This window comes from Lutra lutra, chromosome X, assembly GCF_902655055.1.
Source record: "Lutra lutra chromosome X, mLutLut1.2, whole genome shotgun sequence".
Classification (NCBI taxonomy): Eukaryota; Metazoa; Chordata; class Mammalia; order Carnivora; family Mustelidae; genus Lutra; species Lutra lutra.
The window spans coordinates 19,370,140-19,380,913 of NC_062296.1; positions in this window are offsets into that span (position 1 = coordinate 19,370,140).

The following is a 10,774-nucleotide window of genomic DNA, read 5'->3' on the forward strand; positions in this document are numbered from 1 at the left end:
CTTTGAAAGCCATCAGGAGTTTCATACTTGCATTTTGCATCTATCAGCCAACACCACTTTGACATCAAACACTGGTCTATATCAGAAGGGACTACATGGTCTACAGGATGATCTTGAGTTGGACTGAGGATCTTTCTGTAGTTTCTATCTACAAACACTGCTAAGCAGTGTGAACCATTAAGAGATTCAAGCTGGTTCTTCTGTCACATCCACTGCACCTGACCTTGTTGCAAATTCTAGGGCCTGTCCTAGGTTCATTGCAAGTTAGACAAGTTACAAAACCTATCACATTTCACTTCCAGCTCCTCATTTCTTTACATGTAGTCCCCAACTTCTTACAACCACCTTTTGTAGAGCTCACTCATTTCTCACACATTTATATTCGATCTGAATAATCAGAGACCATAAACTGGAGTATTTATTGGACAGTATCTGTTTCTTGCCATGTTTAAGACCCACTGGCAAAAGGACTGAAACTGATATGAATAGTGATGTTGATTCCCATGAGCATTCTTCTAAGGTATGACTGTGTCATATGGCAACTTTCCATGTTCCTGTGAATCTCAATCCAACCCTACCAGAAATATAACTGTTTTTTAAAATAAGTAGTTCAACTTATTTCTACTTTGACAGAGGGGTAGAAATGCAATTTTCATCACTTTGGGTTTTCCCCCATTTTTTCCAAGATTACATCTAGGTTTGAAGGAGGGGGTTCAATGCATTGGGTAGGAAACTAGTCTCATAATTTTCTAGTCCTTGGATGTTTGTCACTCAGGTTTTTGCTGAGTAAATCTCATTGCTGTTTTAAAGATCCCTTCATATCTGACAAGTCTTCATACTACTTTCCCCTGTATATGCATTTAATTGTGATAGTAAGAATATAATAATTGATACGGAGGTTAAAAACTCATGGGTAATAGTGATACTATTTGTAAATATATTCTTTTGTATTATCTTGAAAATAATGAATTTGAAATTGGTGTCTTAAACTGGAAGAATATGAGCCTCAACAGTAAATTATTGTAAATAAAATCTTCAAAATGTCAAAGTATTTCAAAAAGTTTTAAATTGTGGCAAAAACACATAACTTGTGATTTACTATCTTTGCCATTTTAAAGGGTATAGTTCAGTATAAGTATATTCCCATTGTTAAGCAACAGATTTCCAGAACTCTTTTCACCTTGTAAAACCGAAGCTCCATACTCATTAAATAACAACTCTCTATTCCCTCTTCCCCCCAGGCTCTGGTAATCATTCTCATACTTTCTATTTCTATGAATTTAACTACTCTAGATACCTCGTATGAGTGGAATCAAACAATATTTGTCTGTTTGCGACTGGGTTATTTAACAGCATAATGTTTTCAAGGCTCATCCATGCTGTAGCATGTGAAATGATCGTCTTCCTGTTTAAAGCTGAATAATATTCCATTGTTTGTATATGCTGCATTTTATTTTTGCATCTATTTGTTGCTGAATATTTAAGTTGTTCTCACCTCTTGGCTATTATAAATAATGCTTTTATGAGCATGGAGGCGCACATTTCTTCAAGACCTTTCTTTCAGTTCTTTTGGTCATGTACCCAGAAGTGGGATTGCCAGATTATACGGTAATCCTGTTTTTAATTTTTCAAAGAAACACCATCCAGTTTTCCATAGCAGCTACACCATTGTTCATTCCCACCAATGGGGCATAAGGGTCCCAGTTTCTCCACACTTTTGCCGTCATTTGTTATTATTATTATTATTATTATTTTTGATAGTAACCACCCTAATAGGTATGAGGTATTCATGCTACTTTTGTTTCTCCTTTCCAGTGAGTGGGAATAAACCTCAGTTGCAGAGTCTGTTATGGGAAACTTAGAGTTATGGTTAAGCCTTCAGCTACATACTTACATTATTTGTATCCTAGTAAACTATGCAGTATTGGCCCCATGGTTCACATACCTCCATATTTCCCCAAACTCAAAGACACACCAGGGGGAGAGCAGCCCATGCACTAGCATTGCCATCTTGATCTGGGGTTGACATTTATGCCCATGAGTAGGATGAGCAAGATTTGACTAGAGTACAAAATGGGGATTTCACATTCAGTGAAACTTTTTACAGTGTTCTCTAAACTTTTTTACAGTGTTCTCAAAAGCAATGTACACATTTATAATATTTACTACACTACTACTGTGCAAAGTGCAATATCTGAAATACATAAACTGTTTAATGAATATTTATTCATCACTGTAGGTGGAAGAGAAGGAGAAATGATAGAAAAAAGAACTAAGGAGCATGAGAGTGGCAGGGAGGAATGGTGAAAAGAATAAAATAAGGAAAAAGAAAGGAAGGAAGGAAGAGAGGGAGGAAGGAAAGAAGGAAGGAAAATAAGTCTATTGATTATGATTTTCAGGTATGGAGTTTGGTTTAAATTTTTTTAAATGTTACATAGGTGATTTTTGAAGCATAGAGAATAACTGGGATAGTCCAAGGAAATAAGAAGTCCTGGGAAGGGCAGCTCCATGAGAAATACCAACATTTTAGTAATGGAGAGAGAAAGAGACTCCAGTAAAGAGAAGGAAAAGCAGTATATAAGGAAATAAGAGTACCATGAAATTGTGGTGTAATGGAACCCAGGGAAGAGGAAACTTCTGGAAAGTAATATTTAATACCATCTAAGGTTGTGAGAAGTCAAATAAAGTTAGACCAAGGCATGCTCAATCACAATGGCAAAATGGAAGGCATTTCTGAACTTTTCCAGAGCTATTATTGTGGAAGTATATGTGTTTAAGTTGTAGATTTGAAGCAAATGGGAATTGAGTAACTTTACAAGTGTAGAGTTCTTATTGAAGAAGCCAGTACAGAGCAAAGGGTTGAAATTATAGGAAATAAAGCAAGTAATTAATGGATAGAAATCCCAGAAGAGAATGGAAGTGGTGTGACTAAGAAAACAAGTAGATCTATCAATGTGAAAGAAAGAAGATACAGCCATGCAGAGCCAGGTGTCTCAGGTGCCTAAGTTTATAGTTAAACAGGTGGCAGGTGGAAGAGAGTTGAAGGGGTTAATATTTAATTGCTTTAATTGTATTAATGGCATGATATTCACAGTTACTGAGTGAGAACATAGGAGGTATAAATTGGGCTGGGGGGCTTGAGAGAAGTCACAAACATTTGGAGTGTTGATTACTACAATGTTAGAGTGGAATAGAAACTGACCTGAAACAAGTCAAAAAGAGAGGACCAGTGAGGTCCAGTTGAGTTTGGAGACCTTGAATCAGAATCAGCCTTTTTCTCCAGCAGTGTCCAGAAACTCAGACACAGGAGAAGAGAAATGTGGGTATGAGAGTAACACTGGGGTTTGATTTTGCAAGGGAGGCATCCTTTAGCCTGTTGGAGCAGAAAAGCAATTGCGGATGTATTGGCAAGTATACTGCAGGTGAACAGTGTATACCTGTTGCAGGTGAACACCTGTAGGCTCCAGTAACAGAGGAAGGGATGGCAAACAGGGAAAATGTTAGGTGGGCAGGGGACTGCAGGGGTCTAATGTGGTGAAAGAACAGTGTGCTAGGTCATTAATGAATGTTGACAAGGGCTAAGGCATGACCATGAAGATGGGTGACTAAAGTGATAATCATCTGCTGATAAGTCCCACAGTTGATATGTAGGGATGGAGAGCTTAGACTGATGAAGTGTACAGTAGTAGAACTTAGAACAAACCCTGTTAGCTTTATCTTCCAAGTGCATCCTGAATCCAATTTCTGCCACCAGTTCAGATGTAGAAAGTTTCATGAAACTGTCACTCTTACTAAAAACCAAAACAAACTGACTAAAGTACACAATCATAGTGTTTTTTTTTCAAAGATTTTATTTATTTATTTGAGAGAGAGAGCAAGCACAAATGGGTGGAGGGGCAGAGGGGAAGGGAGGGAATCCCAAGCAGACTCAATGTTGAGTGTGGAGCCCGACATGGTGCTTGATCTCCTGACTCTGAGAACATGACCTGAACTGAAATGGAGTTAGACACTTAACCAACTGAGCCACATAGATATCCTCACAGTCAGAGTATTAAAAAACATGCCAGTGGGCTGAAGACACAAAGTAATCCAGTGAACTAAACTCCAGAAAATGAAAAGTCCTATATAAAAGGAAGATGCTTACTGCTGTGCTTGTCTCTGGTGGAACTACAGAAGGAAGAATTCTGTAGTGTAGGGAGAAACAAGGAAAAAATACAAGTTTTTAACAGCTCCTATGATAGCATCACCGAGGCATGGAAGGCTGAAGATTTAATCCATATTTAGGAAAAGTATATGTATTGAATATATTTTTATTAACATATATTAACATAGTATTATAATATTTTTATTAACACATATTAACATGTAATGTATTATTTGTTTCAGGGGTACAGGTCTGTGATTCATCAGTCTTACCCAATTCACAGCACTCCCCATAGCACATACCCTCCCCAGTGCCCATCACCCAGCCACCCCACCCACCTGCCTCCCACCCGCCTCCCCTCCAGCAACCTCAGTTTGTTTCCTGAGATTAAGAGTCTCTTATGGTTTGTCTCCCTCCCTGGCCCCATCTTGTTTCATTTTTCCTTCCCTTCCCCTATGATCCTCTGTCTTGTTTCTCAAATTCCTCATATCAGTAAGATCATATGATATTTGTCTTTCTCTGATAGACTTATTTTGCTTAGCATAATACCCTCTAGTTCCATCCATGTCATTGCAAATGGCAAGATTTCTGTCTTTTTTTATGGCTGAATAATATTCCTGTGTGTGTATGTGTGTGTGTGTGTGTGTGTGTGTGTGTGTGTATCTATCTCTCACATCTTCTTTATCCATTCATCTATTGAAGGACATCTAGGCTCTTTCCATAGTTTGGGTATTGTGAACATTGTTGCTATAAACATTGGGGTGCAGGTGCCCCTTTGGATCACTACATTTGTATCTTTAGGGTAAATCCCTAGGGGTTCAATTGCTGGATGATAAGATAGCTCTATTTTCAACTTTTTGTAAAACCTCCATACTGGTTTCCAGAGTGGCTGCACCAGCTTTCATTCCAACTAACAGTGTAGGAGGGTTCCCCTTTCTCTGCATCCTCACCAACATCTGTCATTTTGTGACTTGTTAATTTTAGCCATTCTGACTGGTGTGAGGTGGTGTTTCAGTGTGGTTTTGATCTGTATTTCCCTGATGCTGAGTGATGTTGAGCATTTTTTCTTGTGTGTGTTGGCTATTTGGATGTTTTCTTTGCAGAAATGTCTCTTCATGTCTTCTGCCCATTTCTTGATTGGACTATTTGTTCTTTGGGTGTTGAGGTTGATAAGGTCCTTGTAGATTTTGGACACACATCCTTTATCTGATATGTCATTTGCAAATATCTTCTCCCATTCTGTCAGTTGTCTTTTGGTTTTGTTGACTGTTTCCTTTGCTGTGCAAAAGCTTTTTATTCTGGTGAAGTCCCAAAAGTTCATTTTTACCTTTGTTTCCCTTGCCTTTGGGGACATGTCTAGCAAGAATTTGCTGCTGCCAGGGTCGAAGAGGTTGCTGCTTGTGTTCTCCTCAAGGATTTTAATGGATTCTTGTCTCACATTTAGGTCTTTCATCCATTTTGAGTCTATTTTTCTGTATGTTGTAAGGAAATGGTCCATTTCATTCTTCTGCATGTGGCTGTCCAATTTACCCAACACTTTATTTTGAAAAGACTGCCTTTTCTCCATTGGATATTCTTTCCTGCTTTGTTGAAGATTAGTTGACCATAGAGTTGAGGGTCCATTTCTGGATTCTCTATTTGATTTAATTGATCTATATATCTGTCCCCCCCCCCCCAGTGTCATACTGTCTTAGGATTACAGCTTTGCAATAGAGTTTGAAGTCCAGAATTGTGATGCCACCAGTTTTGGTTTTGTTTTTCACCATTCCTTTGGCTATTTGGGGTCTTCTCTTGTTCCAAAGAAATTTTAGGATTGTTTGTTCCAGTTCTGGGGAAAAAAGTTGATGGTATTTTGATAGGGATTGTATTGAATGTGTAGATTGCTTTGGGTAGCATAGACAGTTTAACAGTATTTGTTCTTCTAATCCATGAGCATAAGACATTTTTCCATTTCTTTGTGTCTTTCTCAAATTTTTTCATAAGTGTTCTATAGTTTTAAGGGTACAGGTCCTTTGCCTCTTTGGTTAGGTTTATTCCTAGATATCTTATGGTTTGGGGTGCAATTGTAAATAGGATCAACTCCTTAATTTTCCTTTCTTCTGTCTCATTGTTATTGTATAGAAATGCAACTGACTTTTGTGTATTGATTTTAATCCTGCCACTTTGCTAAATTTCTGTATGAGTTCAAGCAATTCTGGGGTGGAGTGTTTTTAGTTTTCCACATAGAGTATCATGTCATCTGCAAGGAGTGTGAGTTTGAGTTCTTCTTTGTTGATTCAGATGACTTTTATTTCTGTTTGTGTCTTATTGCTGAGGCTAGGACTTCTAGTACTATGCTGAATAGCAGTGGTGATAGTGGACATACCTGCTGTGTTCCTGACCTTAGAGGGGAAGCTCTCAGTTTTCCCCATTGAAAATGATATTCTTTGTGGGCTTTTCATACATGGCATTTATGATATTGAAGTATGTTCCCTCTATTCCTACACTGTGAAGAGTTTTATCAAGAAAGGATGCTATAGGGGCGCCTGGGTGGCTCAATGGGTTAAGCCTCTGCCTTCGGCTCGGGTCATGATCCCAGGATCCTGGGATCAAGCCCCGCATCGGGCTCTCTGCTCAGCAGGGAGCCTGCTTCCCTCTCTCTCTCCGTCTGCCTCTGCCTACTTGTGATCTCTCTCTCTCTCTGTCAAATAAATAAATAAAATCTTTAAAAAAAAAAAGAAAGAATGTTATAGTTTGTCAAATCCTTTTAGTACATCTATTGAGATGATTATATGGCTCTTGTCTTTTATTTATGTAGTGTATCACATTGATTACGTTGAATCAAATTTGCAGCCCAGGAATAAATCCCACTTAGTCGTGGTGAATAATCCTTTTAATGTGCTGTTGGACCCTACTGGTTAGTATTTTGGTGAGAATTTTTGCATCCATGTTTATCAGGGATATTAGTCTGTAATTCTCCTTTTTGTTCAGGTCTTTGTGTTTGGGAACAAGGTAATGTTGGCCTCATAGAATGAGTTTGGAAGTTTTCCTTCCATTTCTATTTTTTGAATCAGCTTCAGAAAAATCAGTATTAATTCTTCTGTAAATGTTTGGTAGAATTTCCCTGGGAAGCCATCTGGCCCTGGACTCCTGTTTGTTGGGAGATTTTTGATTACTGCTTCAATTTCTTTGCTGTTTATGGTCAATTTCTTTGCTGTTTATGGTCGGTTCAGGTTTTCTATTTCTTCTGTTTCAGTTTTGGTAGTTTATAACTCTCTAAGAATGCATCCATTTCTTTAAGAGTGCCTAATTTCTTGGCATATCGTTACTGATAATACTGTCTTATAATTGTATATATTTCTTCTGTCTTGGTTGTGATCTCTCCTATTTCATTCATGATTTTATTTATTTGGGTCTTTTTTTCTTTTTGATAAGTCTGGCCAAGGGTTTATCAAACTTATTAATTCCTTCAAAGAACCAGCTCCAAGTTTTATTGATCTGTTTTACTGTTCTTTTGGTTTCTATTTCTTTGATGTCTGCTCTAATCTTTATTATTTCTCTTCTCCTGCTGGGCTTAGGCTTTATTTGCTGTTCTTTCTCCAGCTCCTTTAGGTGTAAGGTTAGGTTGTGTATTTGAAACCTTTCTTCTTTCTTGAGAAAGGCTTATAGTGCTATATGCATCCTTCTTAGGACTGCCTTTGCTGTATCCCAAAGGTTTTGAACAGTTTGTTTTCATTTTCATTTGTTTCCTGAACTTTGAAAATTCTTCTTTAATTTCCTGGTTGGCCCATTTATTCTTTAGTAGGATGTTCTTTAGACTCCATGTATTTGAGTTCTTTCCAAACTTCCTCTTGTAATTGAGTTCTAGTTTCAAACCACTGTGGTCTGAAAATCTGCAGGGAATGATCCCAATCTTTTGGTACTGGTTGAGACCTGATTTGTGACCCAGTATGTGATCTATTCTGGAGAATGTTCCATGTGCACTAGAGAAGACTGTGTATTCTGTTGCTGTAGGATGGATTGTTCTGAATATATATGAAGTCCATCTGGTCCAGTGTGTCATTCAAAGCCCTTGTTTCCTTGTTCATCTTCTGCTTAGGTGATCTGTCCATTGCAATGAGGGGAGTGTGTTAAATTCCCCTACTATTATTGTATTATTGTCAATGTGTTTCTTTGATTTTGCTATTAATTGGTTTATATAACTGGCTGCCTCCATGTGAGGGGCATAAATATTTACAATTGTTACATTTTGTTGGATGGACCTTTTAATTATGATATAGTGTTCTTCCTCATCTCTTATTACAGTCTTTGGTTTAAAAACTAATTTGTCTGAAATAAGGATTGCCACCCAGCTTTCTTTTGGTGTCCATTAGCATGATAAATGGTTTTCTACCCCCTCACTTTAAATTTGGAGGTGTTTTGGGGTCTAAAATGAGCTTCTTGCAGAGAGCATATCAATAGGTCTTGCCTTTTTATCCAATCTGATACCCTATGTCTTTTGAGTGGGGCATTTAGCGTGTCTACATTCAGAGCAACTAGTGGAAGATATGAATTAATGCCATTGTATTACCTGTAAAGTGACTGTTACTGTATATTGTCTCTGTCCCTTTCTGGTCTATGTTACTTTTGGGCTCTCTCATTGTTTAGAAGATCACATTTATATTTCTTGTAGGGCTGGTTTGGTAATCACAAATTCTTTTAGTTTCCATTTGTCCTGGAAGCTTTTTATCACTCCTTCTATTTTGAATGACATCTTCGCTGGATAAAGTATTCTTGACAGCATATTTTTCTCATTTAGCACCCTGAATATATCATGCCAGTCCTTTCTGGCCTGCTAGGTCTCTGTGGATGGGTCTTCTGCCATATAATGTTTTTACCCTTGTAGGTTACAGACCTCCTGCCTCAAACTGCTTTCAAGATTTTCTCTTTGTCTCTGAGTTTTGTAATTTTCACTATCATATGTTGGGGTATTGACCTATTTTACTTATTTTCAGGGAGGTTGTCTGTGCCTCCTGGATTTTGATGCTTCTCCTTCCCCAGATTAAGGAAGTTCTCTGCTATAATTTGCTTCAATATACCTTATGCCCCTCTCTCTCCTTCCTCTTCTTCTGGTATGCCAATTATTCTCTTATTGTTCTGATTTATGGTATCACTCATCTCTGGATACTCCCCATGTGATCCAGTAGTTGTTTATCTCTTTTTCTCAACTTCTTTATTCTCCATCATTTTGTCTTCTATATCACTAATTCTCTCTTCTGCCTCATTTATCCTAGCAGTTAGAGTCTCCATTTTGATTGCATCTCTCTAATAGCCTTTTTGATTTCAACTTGGTTAGATTTTAGTTCTTTTATTTCTCCAGAAAGGGATTCTCTAATGTCCTCTATGCTTTTTTTAATGCCCAGCTAGTATCTTTATAATCCTCATTCTGAACTCTAGTTCTGACTTCTTACTATGTCCATACTGATTACATCCTTGGCAGTCAGTACTACCTCTTGTTCTCTTTTTTGAGGTGAGTTTTTCCATCTTATCATTCTGTCCAGAGAAGAACAGATGAACTAGAGAACAAAATACTAAAATGGCAACAACGAAATATACACCAGAAGAGACCTAAAACCAGGGGAAATAAAAAAGAAAAAGTAAAGAGAATATAATTGGACAGATGAGCAGAATACCGGATTCTGTGTGTATTTTGGTCTGTTTTTGTTTTTCTTTAAAGAAAACTAGGTCCCAAAATTGTAAAGAAAGGAAAGCCTGTATTGTACAAAAATAAAATTAAATACAGTGAAAGAATAGAGTGTAATTACAAAAATGGAAATTAAAAGACAAGAAAAAAACAAAAAGAAAACAAAAGAGAAAGCAACAAAAAGGAAGGGATATAAACAGACAGGTGAACAGACTGAGTAATACACTATCTCCTGAGTGTATTTTGGTCAGTTTATTAGAAGAAACTACTTCTCAAAGTTGTAAAGAAAGATAAAATTATATATAGAAAAATAAATTTAAATACAGTGAAAGAATAGAATGTAGTTGTAAAGATAAAAAAAGACTTTAATAAGATTTTTTAAATGATGGAAAAAACAATAGAAAAGAGAATATGATAGGACAGGTGACTAGAACAGAGCCATACACTGAATTCTGGGTGTATTTTGATCTGTTAGAAGAAACTACATCCCAAAATTGTAAAGAAAGAAAAACATATATATACAAAAGTAAAATTAAATACAATGAAGGGATAGAATGTAATGTAAAAATGAAAGTTAATAAAGAATGTAAAAAAGGACTTGATAAAATAAGAAATTGGTTGAAAAAGGAAAGATAAAAAATTAAGTTTGAAAAAAATGAAAATTAAAAAATTGAAGTTGAAAGACTAAAGATTCATGGGAAAGAAACCATGAATTCTATGTGTTGTATTCCCCTAGGTTTGGAGTTCTGCAGTTCTCATTGATTGGTAAACTTGATATTGGCTGGATGTTCTTGCTGATCTTCTAGAGGAGGGACCTGTTGCACTGATTCTCAACTGTCTGTGCCCCAGGCAGAATTGCACCACCCTTGCCAGGGGGCCAGGCTAAGTAATCTTCTCTTTTTTGCTTTATGTGGCTTTTGTTCCCTGAAAGCTTTCTGTATAGCTTTAGAGGATGAGAATAAAAATGC